The 13,693-nt window shown below is 40.7% G+C and overlaps 1 protein-coding gene and 1 pseudogene across 8 annotated transcripts in view; one reads left to right on the top strand and one right to left on the bottom strand.

Annotated features, from left to right (window-relative positions):
- PGCKA1 (PDCD10 and GCKIII kinases associated 1) overlaps positions 1-13,693 on the top strand; it is a 91,875-nt gene that overhangs the window by 20,277 nt on the left and 57,905 nt on the right. The window contains exons 2-4 of one of the 8 annotated variants that reach the window (XM_070506060.1): positions 958-1,086; positions 1,614-1,767; positions 4,357-4,852. The exons of 5 other annotated variants lie outside the window; for them this stretch is intronic. The gene's annotated coding sequence lies outside the window, so the exon portion shown is untranslated. Of the gene's footprint in view, positions 1-957; positions 1,087-1,613; positions 1,768-4,356; positions 4,853-13,693 lie in introns of those variants that run through there. 2 more of the 8 variants (XM_070506061.1, XM_070506058.1) reach the window with 2 other exon arrangements.
- LOC139044878 (large ribosomal subunit protein eL39-like) lies at positions 4,863-11,806 on the bottom strand (annotated as a pseudogene).

Raw genomic sequence — 13,693 nt, 5'->3', positions numbered from 1 at the left:
CATATTGTATGATTCCATGGTATGAAAGGTCCAGAATAGACAAATACAGAGACAGAAGGTAGACTGGTGATTGCCTATGGCTGAGGAGGATGGGGGATCAGGAGTTCATGGCTGAAAGGTACAGCATTTCTTTTGGATGTGAAGAAAATATTCTAAAATTGATTGGTGATAGTTGCACATCTGTAAATATACTTAATATTGAATTGTACACTTTAAGGGGGTGAATGGTAAGGTGTGTGAATTATATCTCAATAAAACTGTTGAAAAATAATTCTAAGTAATTTCAGTAATCTTTGAAGCTTAAAAGTTTTCAGACAAGAGGTCAGTAGACATCTGTTAATTACTCTGTCCGAGGCGTGTCCCCAAATGCATGGGCTTTGACTTGCTGGTAGCTTTGGAGAATCTTCCCTGCCTGTAGCAGCAGTTTTCCCATGTGTCAAAATGAGAAGCTTCAACTCTGATCTTTAATAGTTTTATTGGGTTTTTTTTTTCCTGATTATAAAATTAATATATACACACTTGGGAAAAACTCAGAAAAGTATGAGTTCAAAGCATAAATTAAAGAACACAGGTAACCCCGTGCCTCTAAGAGCAGATCCCTTCCTGACTTCTTTCCAGGTTGGAAAGTCTGATCTAGAACTTAGGTTTTAGAAAATCAGGTTCTTATGCCATGTATGTATGTGCATTTGGACAGAACCTTCTCTGAAGTGATCACTCGGATCCCTGACGAGCTCGTCTTTCTAAAGGCAGACTTCCGGGCTAGTATAGGTTAGATAGGGTCCCAATGCAGTAACGTTTTGTATTAATTTGAAAACATACCCCCACTTACTTTGTGCGGTTGTTAGAGGTCTCCCCCACCCCACCATTTACACAATATTTTTCTCCTTATTTTATTAACATTTGCACTAGGTTGTGACCTTATTCATTATTTACCTGGTTCCGATTTCTCTAATCTAGATGCGGACCTGTGGAAATAATGGGTTGTGAGGAAAATGCTGCCTGGATCTCCAAGCCTGGGAGCCAGTTCCCTGGGAATCACACCTTCCCCAGGGCAAGTCGTAGTGTGGGGCTGACTTAACATGTCAGGTGAATATAGTAGCCTATTCTTTGTTAGGAGAAAAAAATGGATTAATTATTTGGCTTAAGTCCACCCAACTAAGGTTAGCCTTAAAGGAACAAATACTTCCCCTAGTTTTTGATTGTCCAGTACAGAACTAAAATAATTGTAAATCTTGCTTAGATAAGGAATCAGACCTCTTACACTTCTGTTCGCTCACAATAGAAGTACTTATGTATAATTTTCCTTATAAAATTACTTCCCTGAATGGGTCTCTTAGTACAAGGAAATTAACTGATAACAGAGAATCCATTTCTAGGAAGAAATGTAACTAAAAACTCTCTCATCCTCTTAACTCTTTCAGCACTTTCTGCCTCCTCCTCGGTCAACACTTACCTATTATTTTTATTGCTGGTTATTCTTTCATGTGAAAGTGTTTTATTTTCTCAGATGGTTGTAAAATTTTTTTTAAGTAAGTCCTGTAAATGTCTTTTTATCTCCCACAATACCTTAAGGTCAAGCCCTAAATATTTCTTGATTAATTATTTGCCAGCAGGTGTGGCTAGCCTTCTGGAAGTATGGGCATTTGTGATCCAGTTGCATAGTCTTCTATCTTTCTCAAGACACAATTAGTGCTATACTGTCCACAGTAAAGCAGAAAAGAGCAGCTGTTTTGGAGCAAAATCAAAACATTTGACGGTTGCTTAAAGGTATGTGGCTGTTCATTGTACTAATCTTTCCAGTCTTCTGTAGATTTGAAAATTTTCAAAATCAAAAGTTTAAAAACACAAAGTTAAAACCCCCCATCTATTTCCAGAACTTAGACCCAATATCATATCTTTTCCAGACTCAACTTCTCAAATGAGTTGTTTATTTCAAAGGATGCTACATTTCGGCAAATCACTGCATGTTTCTAAGGACCCAAAACCTTTCTCCTTGAACCCTGCTCGTTTTCTTTCTTCATAAAAGTTCTTCACGTTGTGTTTCAGTTCTGTCCTCCCCAAACCTTAATCAATAAATTAACTGAGTATTTCACAAAAGATGTTCTCCAATCACAGTTTGTTTTCAGTCTAGAAGAGGAAGATTCAGGTATTAGGCAAATACTCACATAAGTGTAAATTTTCAGTGGTGACAAGTGCTGTATGAATTGATAGTTAGAGGTGTTTGACCCAGTAAAGGGAAGTAAAAGAAGGCTTCTCTGAGGAACATAGCGGGAGTTAACCGGGGAGAAGGGACAGCATGAGCAAAGGCCCTTTGGTGGACGGGAACAAAACAATATGGGACTAAAAAAAGACCTGTGAAGATGGACCTCAGAGGGAAGATGGTTCAAGATGCACTTGAAGAAATGGGTAGGAATTTTGTCTTCTCACCTTAAGAACAATGGGAAGCTACTGAAATGTCTTTAAAATCAAGGAGCTGGCGTAATCCAACCTGTGCTTGGAAAAGATTACTCCAGCTGTGTTGTGGAGAACACCCAGTCGGTGTGGGCAGACCCGTCAGAAAGCTTTGGCAGTGGACTAAGCAAGAGACATAGATCATTTGGTCCAGATTTGGATGGCAGTTCAGTAGAGAGAATTGTACTAATTCAAGAAATATTTAGAAGATCAAAGTGTCAGTCAATGTTGGTATAGTCTAGGTTTCAATGAGGGTTCAGATAGAAGTGAACTGGTTCAAGAAATATTTCATAGATAAAGTCATCAGGAATTGGTGATGGATTAGCAATGAAAAGTGAGGGAAAGAGAGATGTCAAGGAAGACACACAGATCACATGACTCATCCTATGTATGTACAGCAGCCCATTGAAGGCTCTAAGAAGTTTTACAGCAAAGCAACCTAACTATCTAATCCAGCATTTCCCAAATTCATTTGAGGCCAGAATTCCCCTTTTCTTTTCCTGGTAGTAGTTACTAACATCCTGGTAATATAATTCGGATAACTCTGAGATAGCCTAAGTAGGCTTTTTTACTTTGAACGATTCCAAACATTCTTCACCTTTTTTTTTTGGAAACCTCTGTATTAGGCTGCTAGCCCTGCCACAACAAAATACTTTAGACTGGGGGGCTTAAGCAACAGCAATTTATCTTCTCACAGCCCTAGAGGCTAGAAGTCCAAGTTCAAAGTGTCAGCAGGTTCAGTTTCTCCTGAGGCCTCTCTCCTTGGCCTGCAGATGGCTGCCCTCTTACTGCCTCGTCACATGGTCGAGCCTTGGTCCCTGTGTTGTCTGTATGTCCTAACTCCTCTTCTAATAAGGATGCTGGTCAGATTGGATTAGGGCCCACCCCAAGGGCCTCATTTTACTTTGTTGTTGCTACGTGCCATCAAGTCTGCTACAACTCCTGGCGACCCTATGAATGACTGATGTCCACAATGGCCCATCCTTAACAGCCCTACTCAGCTTCTGTCAACTCAGGCCCATGGCTTCCTTTATGGAGCCAATCCATCTCATGTTTGGTCTTCCTCTTTTCTTACTGTCTTCTGCTTTTCCCAGCACTATTGTCTTTTCCAAAGAATCCTGCCCTCTCATGATGTGCCCCAAGTAGGACAGCCTCAGTTTTAGCATTTTTGCCTCCAGCAATAGTTCAGGCTTAATTTGCTCTAGGACCCACTTGTTCGTCTGTCTGGTGGTCCAGGGTATTCACAGAGCTCTCCTCCAACACCGTATTTCAAATGAATAGTTTTTTTCCTGTCAGCCTTCTTCACTGTCCAGCTTTTGCACCCCAGCATAGTAATTGGGAATACAGGGGTGTGGAAGATCTTGGCTTTAGTCTCTAATGACACTTCCTTATACTTGATGATCTTTCCTAGTTCTTTCGTGGCTGCCCTTCTGTCTCAGTCTTCTCTTGATTTCTTGGCTGCAGACTCCATTTAAATTGATGACTGAGCCGAGGTAAACAAAATCTTTAACAATTTTAATGTCTTCATTGTCTACATTAGTTTTGTAGTTTTTCTGTAGTCATTTTACCTTAATTACCTCTGTAAAAGTCCTCTCTCTAAATACAGTCACATTCTGAAGTACTGAAGGTATAGCTTCAACATATGAATTTTGAGGGAATAAAATTAGGCCCATAAAAACCCCAGAGGGGTAAATTTCTCTTCCAGAGCTGGTGCCACCTTCTAGAGCTTCTTCTAGATGCTTCTTCTAGAGCATCCACACCCTATACCACGTCCAAGGTCTCAGGGCGCTGTGTCCTAAGGAGTCATCCTAAAATGTCTCCATCATAAGCATTCTCCATGGTTAAGTCCCAGGACACACTGTGGTAAGATTTTTGTTACTTACTCCGACTTCTTCTTTTTTTGAGGACGATTAGCCCTGAGCTAACATCTGCCGCCAATCCTCCTCTTTTTGCTGAGGAAGATAGACCTTGAGCTAACATCTGTGCCCATCTTCCTTTACCTTATATGTGGGACGCCTGCCACAGCATGGCTTGACAAACGGTGCCTACATCCGCACCCAGGATCCGAACTGGAGAACCCCAGGCCACCAAAGCGGAACGTGCGAACTTGACTGCTGCACCACTGGGCTGGCCCCCAACTCAGATTTCTTATTAGTAACCCTATAAAATCCCAACAAAGGATAAGGAAAAGGTGACAAACAGTATTTCTCTCATCAGCTCCATACCCAGATATCAAAGATGGAGATTATAGTGGAGGAGAGCGAATGTTTCTGGATTTTTCTTCTAACTGGCTGAGACCAGCATTTCACCTTGAAGCAGCAGAACACCTAAGCCCAAGTGAACACCAGTCTGCCCCTCTCCACTGTGCCAGCAGTCAGGAGTCCGGCATCCTTGTAGCCAGGTCTGTTATATGGGGGCTGGAGGGGGGTGGGTATCAGGTTGTTAGATGCATGGGAACTAAAATTCAGATTCTTACTTCACTCTGCTCAGAAAGCAAGTCATTCAACTTTTCTCTGTTTCTTATGCTAGGAGAATGGCTGAGAAGATTATGTTGATAGATCATTCTGTCTAAAAAGAAAAAAACACTCTGTGCATGTAAAACTAGACTATCCTTCATCCCTTCAGACTTAAAGTAGTCAGGTGGCCGGAACTGTGGGTGTATTGAACCAGCGATTCGTAAAACTCACCCAAGAAGTTAATATTCTATTATCTTGCATGCTATTTTATATTCTGTATTCTCCACCAAAGTCACCTTCAGTTTTCCCATGTTTCTAGTTTCAGCCAAGCTTTTAAATGTCATCACATCATCTTTACTGGAATTAAGTCCCAAATGAAGATAAACCAATGAAAACTGCCTGCTTATTTTCTGGTTATATACAATTTATGTTAAGGAAGGAGCCAGGATTTCTTTTCGTCCTCAATCCTTTGTTAAGTCTCCAAGTCTGTCTGCTGCTTTTTGGAACCTGGATACCACTAGCTGAGTCATTTTATGAAATGCATCCGCTGCGTTGTTCCAAGTTGACAGCAGAAGATGTTGGGTTTGCACGTCGGTCAGCTCCTTCCAAGAGGAGATTCTTTGACCTGGCTACAGTAAAACCACTGTTCTCTCCTTCATGACAGCGTGGAGGGGTCCGTGAAAATAAAACGCACTGGACATGTCTCCCTGAACTTGTCCGACGAGAGTTACTGGAGCTCGTCCAGTTCTGATACGTTGCCCCTTCACAGCCGGTGCTATTAGGCACTGTTTCATGAATCAGGGTTGGATTATGGCCTCTATCTATGCCTCAGAATAAAGTTAATCAGAGACTGATAGGTCTTTGTTCAAGACTGGCTTATTGTCTTTTCTTTTTCCTCGTAGATATTTACATAACTCGTATATTCTTTCTAGGGCTGTCACAGCGCCCCCAGTGCTCCTGAGGTCACCTTAGTTCAAGTCTGGCCTCTGCCACATTAGCATCTTGACCTTTTGTCAGTCTGGCTTGAAGTTCAAAGCCCTGACTCCTGGTTTTAGGTGGAAATATTTTATCCCTTCTCTCTTCTCACATGCATGGCTCTGCAGGTCTCAGGAGAGGGGTTCTAGGAAGCCTGGTAATTACATTGTTTATTTACTAGTTTCACAGAAAACCAAACCCATCCCAGGCACGCCACCAAGCAGCCTTTAGGGAAATAGATTTCAAAAAGCTTCACTAAAACCACTTATTTGTTGACATTCAGAGACATTTAATCATTCTGCTGAGCAAGAAACACTTAGACCAAACAAGGAAAAACCCAACCTTTCAAACACCTGACCTTTGTCAAAGGTTTATTGAGAAAGGAAAGCCACAAAAGAGCTGGAGGTGCCAAATCCGGGCAGCCTTTGTCACACCCCTTGGCCAGGTGACAGTATCATCTGGCATGGGATACGAGCTTAAGAAAAAAAAGGAACAAGGTTTCTCTCTCTACAGAAACTGGATTAAAGTTACTGTTCCTTTTTATGACTTATAGTGTGTATCCCCTTTCTAAAATATATTTTCCTTCTTCCACTTCGGCTCACTACCCCCGACACACACACACACACACGCACACACACACACACACACTCACACTGTCCTATACCTTCAGAACATATTTGAATAATACATACTGCTAAAAATACCCATCATCACAAACATACTCTTCCTCTTGGACACCTGTTTGTTCTAGTTCATGGCTGTCTGAAAGTTCTGAAGATGTAACTCAGCCCAGAGCTTTTTGTTAAATAATAGAGAAAGCCGTTAATTTCTCTATGTGAGGGTAACACATGTAAAATAATTAAAGCAGTGCCTGGGACAGCCCCAGTGATCCAGAAATGGGAGTGGCGGTAGTACTAGTGATTGATGGTGCTTGTTACTGGGATGGAGGTGATATGTGTGACATTGTAGGATCCACTTATTAAAAGGGCAAGAACCATATGCCAGGCTTTACTTGTTTTGAAGTAGCTTTCTTTGCCCAAGGTTAATGAAATACTTCAAAAGGCAAAAAGAGATTCTTGTGCGCACACACACGTTTTTTAGTATGAAAATTCTCAAACTACAGAAAAGTTGGAAGAATTGCACATGAATCACACTCACCATCTAGAATATGCACTTAACGTTTTGGATCTTGTCTTTATCACACATCTAACTACCTTGCTATCCATCCATCCTTTTTTTTTTTTTCAGTGAGGAAGGTTGACCCTGATCTAACGGCTGTGTCCATCTTCCTCTATTTTACATGCCACCACAGCATGGTTTAATGAGCAGTGTGTAGGTTCGCTCCTACGATCCAAACCCATGAACCGTGGGCCCTCGAAGTGGGGTGCACAAACCCAACCACTACGCCACCAGGCTGGCCCCTTCCATCCCTCTTTTTTTTTAAACTGCCTTTTTTAACTGCATCTCAGAGTAGGCTGCAGACATCAGTTCATTTCAAACATTTCAGCATGTATTTTGTTAACTATGAGTTCAGTTTTTGTTTAAGGTTCGCTTCTTCTCCTCCCTCTCATTTTCCACCAACTTCTCCCCTTCCTCTGGTGTAAATTACGTACAGTGAAATGCACAAATCCAAGTGTACGATTTGGTGAATTTTAGCAAGTGCATACAACAGTGCAACCCAACTCCCCATCAAGCTATATAGAGAACATTATCACCCCAGGAAAATCCCCCTTGTTTCCCAATCAATCCTTGTCCCCACCCCCATGGAGTCAGTCATTATTCTGATCTTTTTTTTTAATCACCATAGATTAATTTAGCCTGTTAAAAACTTCATATGGGGCCGGCCCAGTGGTGCAGAGGTTAAGTTCACACATTCTGCTTCCGTGGCCCGGGGTTCACTGGTTCAGATCCCAGGTGCAGACCTACGCACCATTGGCAAGCCATGCTGTGGCAGGCGTCCCACATAGAAAGTAAAGGAAGATAGGCACAGATGTTAGCTCGGGGCCAATCTTCCTGAGCAAAAAAGTGGAGGATTGGTAGCAGATGTTAGCTCAGAGCTAATCTTCCTCAAGAAGAAAAGAAAATTTACCTAAAAAACCCCAAACTTCATATAAATGAATCAGTCTGTGAGTCTGTTCTCTTTTGCGTCAGGCTTCTTTCATGCAGCATGTTTTTGAGTTTTATCTATGTTTTTGCATCTATCAGTAGTTCATTCTTTTTTATTGCTCAGTAGTTGTTCGTTGTCTGACCATACCACAGTGTATTATACTGTTGATGGACATTTGGGTATTTCCAGTTTGCTGCTTTTCTGAATAAAGCTGCCATCAACACTCTTGGACAGGTCTTTATGTGGATATATATTTCCATTTCTCTTGGGCAAATATCTAGGAGTCAAATTGCTGGGTCATAGGGTTGCTCCATCCTTCACAGCCTTGCCTACTGGGCTCAGATTTTCTTGGAGCAGCAACCTCCAAATCCATTCAAGTCCAGAATATTTTTTTCCCACATGTAATAGCAGAACAAGGGGCAGTAACAGGTATCCGTAGGTTCTAAATTTTCTCATCCTTCTGCTTGAAGATAGTGCATTTCTCAACTGACATGTTAAGACGTGTTAGCATATGGATCGGTGGGAGAAACAGCAATTTGGACATTGGCCGTAACTCCAGCTTATCTCATTTCCATGGGCTACTGTATAGTTGTTGTTTTTGTTAAGTTGATTATTTTATTTTATTACTCTTTTTTTTGAGGAAGATTAGTCCTGAGCTAACATCTGCTGCCAATCCTCCTCTTTTTGCTGAGGAAGATTGGCCCTGAGCGAACACCTGTGCCCATCTCCCTCTACTTTACATGTGGGGCGCCTGCCACAGCATGGCTTGATAAGCAATGTGTATGTCTACACCCCGGATCCAAACCAGCAAACCTGGGACCCGGAAAGCGGAGCTTGTGATCTTCATGCCACCAGCCAGCCCCTGTATAGCTGTTGATTTCAGCCGGTCCCTCGACACTGCTCAACTACACGTTTCTTTGTCACTTCTCTCTGTCGTCCTCTATTGCATCCATTTTAAACCCTCTCTCTTCTAATCAGATCTCAGACCCAGTCACTCTTAGCACTCCTTCACAGCATTGCTTCTCAACCAGGATGCTTTGTGCCCACCTCAGTCTATCAATAGCTAGTGTTGTGGTTGGACCGGCCCTTGTGGTTCTTATTACAATTGCAAGATGCTCCTCAGCGATAACCAGGAGGAAACTTTGAAAAAATAAAAATTTGTTGCTCACAGGACCTGGAAATGACACAGCACACCTGGGGCCACAGAGACTTCGGGGAGAGAGTAGGAGAGTGAACAGGCCTTTGGTGGGCCTTTTATTAGGGTCGAGGGTGGGGGCCTAGGGTTTCCTGAGCTCACTCTTTGTTGGTGAATTTAAAACATAAGAGCAGGAATTTAAAGTACGGGAAAAGAAAAAAAAAGTGACCCACATGGTCAGTTATCTAAATCAACCAAAATCTCTAAACCAAAGGAACCTCAGGAGGAGGGGGCAGCCTGGCTCTGTCTAGTCGTGGCGGCTGGCGATGCGTTAATTTCAAATAGCCCTCTTTGAAAGAGATGCCTCAGCAATCCAAGCTTAAGTTGGACACTTGCATTGCAAACAGAGAAGCCAGCTGTCAGGGCTTACACAACACGGGGTCACTTTTGCCCCCCATATGACAGTGTCTTGATTGTCATGTAGTCAGAAAGGGTGCTACTAGCATACAGTGGGTTAAGGCTGCCGAACATCCTACGATGCAAAGGACAGTCCCCCAGAACAAAGAATTATCCATTCTAAAATGTCACTACTGCCAAAGTTTAAAAACCCTACTTTACAGGCAAAGGAGATGTTAGAATAGGCTTCTTCATGTGTTTTATGCTATGGACTGCTTTATCGGTCTGCTGAAGCCTATGGACCCCTTCTCAGAAGAATATTTTTAAATGCATAAAATAAAATATATGATTACAAAGGAAACACAGTTATCAATTTTAAAACATTGCGATATAGTGATATGTGCTTCTTTATAAGTGCATTACAGAACACGACCTAGCAGCGGTCTAGTAACTACCATAGGAATGAGCAAAACAACGTTTTGAGATCTAAAACTGTAATATGAAAATATCTGTGATTTCTATTAGAGACAAAGTCACAGGAACGGCTGATGATGCTGTAGTTTGAATTGAATTGAAGAAATTGCTAGTTTTTTTGAAGAAAATGTTAAATTTTATTTAGAGGTTAGTGAAGAAGATGTGACTTTTTCTCACTTAAGTTCACAGATGCCCTGAATTCTGTCCATGAACCCCATGGGGCTCTGCACGCCCCAGCTTAAAACTCCCACTTTCAAGGAGATCACCATCACCATAAAAAAGTAATTTTATCTATATCTACATCCATCCTTCCTTCCTTCCCTCCTGATACAACATAGATGTTCCTCTCCGTCTGAGTTCACTTGCAGACAACAGAAATTACATTAGCTATTTCAAGCAAGATGAAATTTAATACAGGGAATTAAATGCTTACGATATCCCTGGAACGCCTGGAGTAGCGGGCTCGGTAACACCAAAAACACCATCACAGAACTAACCCTCCCGGGGAGCTTCCTCCTCTACACAACCGAAAAGGGGGGGAGTTGAAAGTGATCATTGGAACTCTTGACTCCAGGGGCGCTGCCTTAGCAGGGATTAGCTGGTAAGCAGCTGCAAATGATGGCCATGCTAATGGAGCTGCATAGGCAAAAAAACAAATGCCCTGCTTTCTGCCTCTTGACATCCACAAAGCACCTGGACATTGGAACACTTCCTAAGAATAACCCAGTCTGCCCCTACAGGACTTGCCAGCAGAAAAAGCAGAAGTAGCCAAAGTACAACCTCTGTCTCACTTCCTTCCCCCTTGCTCATCTTACATAGGACTGTCTGAATCTGAGTCTGCATGGGAACCCTACTACAAGAGAGTCTGGGAAATCTTGTTGGCTTTCTAGCCTCTGCAGAACAGGAAGACACATAAAATGAGCTGAGCACAGGCCCACCTTATTCCTCACCCATCTCCGGTCTAAGAGACTTGACCCTTTGCTGTTCCCTCTTGCCTGCTGACAGATGGTACTCAAGTGATGATCCTGTCTCTTTCCTCTGTCTTCAACTCCTCCCTTTCTGCCAACTGTGTCCTATCAACATATCCAAACTTGAACTTGAAAACTCTCCAAATTTAAGCAAACCTCCCTTTAATCCTACTTCCTTCTTTCTGTCTCTCACCTTCCATTCACAGCCAATTTTGTTCTAAGAGCTATGTATGCTCAGTGCTTCCACTTCCTCACCTTCCGCTAATGGTTAAGCCATAGCAATCTAGCTTCCAGGTTCACTACTCCACCAAAATTGCCTTTGCCACAGTCACCAGTTACTTCCAAGGTGCTAAATCTAAGAGACATTTACAGTCCTTTTCTTGACTTGACCCTTGAATGTCCTTTAACGCTGCTGGCCAGTCCTTACTCCCTGAAACACTTTACCTGCTTCCATCACCACACTCACTTCTCGGTATTTTTTTGAATTTTTTTTTCAAATAAAACTCTCACATATTCGTTACTGAACCAACCTACTAGTATGGAAGCATAGAAACAAAGAGAAAAATCATTTCCTAATAAGACTTGTTCAACTGTCCAGATAGTTGTGATGTTTTCAGATGTTTTTGATATGGAAAGATGGTAGTGACCTTGAGAAAGCATAAATATGGTACCATTTCGGGTGTGATTCCTGTAGACCCAGCTTGGTTCTTCTGCAATGTCTCCTCTTAGAGTTGCGCCTGATTTTATTTCCAGAGTTCATGCGAATCCATTGCAGAATGGGACAGCTCTGCTTTTGTTTCTTGGCCGGAAATCACTTGATCCTGAAAGTCTTGTGAGAAGACATGGCAAGGAATGGAGTCAGCCCTCTTTATTTATTTATGTTTTCTACTCTTCTTCCTGCAATTTGTGAATCTCATTTGTAGTCTTTATGAATTTTTTTACATTAAGCAGTGTTCTTCAAGATTTAGTCTTTGCTTTGATTGACGCTACATACTTATTGCCTCTAATTGCTTATTCAGTCTCATGGCCCTATTTGTTAGCTATATTGCTGATGGGTCTGAAACCTTTATATTGAGCCCAAAGGTCTCTCCTAAGCTTCCGGCCAATATATACAACTGCCAACTGGACACCTCCCTTTGAATGTTCATCAAGCACCTTTGATACAGAATACACCAAAGTGAAATCTTCTTCCCACCCCCAAGCCTGCGCCTCCTTATTCCTGTTACACAGAGATAGGGTGACCATCCATCGGTGTTTGCTCAAGATGCTTCCAGTTGACGCCTGCTGTCCTTTCATAATTAGTGTAAGTGCTGCCTTTATCCTCAAAAGTGACTCAGTGCTGCACTTAAAAGCTTGCTTTAAAACTTCATTTGGGTATCACTTTATGTAAATAATGCTTTTTAAAGAGGAGGTTAAAAAGACAATATTTTCTTCACAAGGAGAATTTTTAAAACACAACCTATATCTTGCAATATGCTGGAGAAAATTAAAAACCAAGCAAAACTTAAAAGAAGTCTGAAAATAAAGGAAACAACCAGGAGGCATTAAGAAACTGATAAAATTAGACAACAGAATAGAGATTCAGCACAAAGCATAAACGTAAATGGTTTGAACTTCTCCATTAAAAGGCAGGGATTCTTAGGTTGAGTCAGAAAAGAAGTAAGGTCAATTGCTATTCACCCAGAATAATGTGACAAAGAAAATAAACAATACAAAAAAGCAAAAATAAGGCAAACAAATGCAAAAGAGAGAAATAAGGGATTGCATACTAATATCAGAAAAAATACAAAGAGAAATAAAACAAAATAACAAATATGGTCTTTCGATCTTTGATCAACAGTGTCGTTTCCAACAAAACATGAAATTATGATTTTGTATATATCAGATAACTCAGCTTCAAATACAAGCAAAAAAATAGGAATAGATAAAGGAAAAATTGAAAAAGGACTAATATGGAGGGAGAATTTAACACAATTCTCCCAGTATTCCAAGATATTCCCTGAATCTGTGGGGTAGACACATATTTTAAAAATCATGCTTATTCTTTCCAAAACATGCTTTAGAAGAATATTCTTGTCTAACATCATATGATACTTGCTATCTTTATGTAGCATATCACTGAAGTCTAAAACGAAATCTGCTATGGAGAGACTGCCAATAAATATACATCATGATTTAAAAAAAAAAATCTGACTCAATTTTGACAAAAATCATAAGCTCATCCTACTACCTACCCCAAGATGATCTTTGTTTTCATTTGGGTTTATTTCCTTTTATTATATATGTGGTGATTTGTTTATAATAAAATTGAAATTACATTTTATGCACATACCCTGCTTTTTTTTCACTTAATGTTATTTCCCCTTTTTCCAATTTATGAATATATTATAATTTATTTAAAGTTGTTTCTATTTTGAGCACTAAAGTTGTTTAAAGTGTTCTATAGTATTAAAAATAAAAACTAAGTGGAACACTCTTTTTTAAAGATCTTTGTTTATACCTGTCTGATCTTTGGTTAGACTCCAAGAACTGGAATTTTTGGAGCAAAAGTTGTTAATATTTTCAAGGCTCTTTAACACTGGCTGTTTCCGTAGAAAAACTAAGAGATCAATTTGTTAGAGAAAAGTGATATCCAGTCATTTGCGTTTATTTCTGTAGTTGATTAATTTTAAATGTTCATTGGCTGATTTATTCTTATCTTAATTGGTTGATCATGTCTTTTGTTATTTTT

This window comes from Equus asinus, chromosome 3 (genome assembly GCF_041296235.1).
Source record: "Equus asinus isolate D_3611 breed Donkey chromosome 3, EquAss-T2T_v2, whole genome shotgun sequence".
Classification (NCBI taxonomy): Eukaryota; Metazoa; Chordata; class Mammalia; order Perissodactyla; family Equidae; genus Equus; species Equus asinus.
This window is presented reverse-complemented; position numbering and strand designations above follow the sequence as displayed.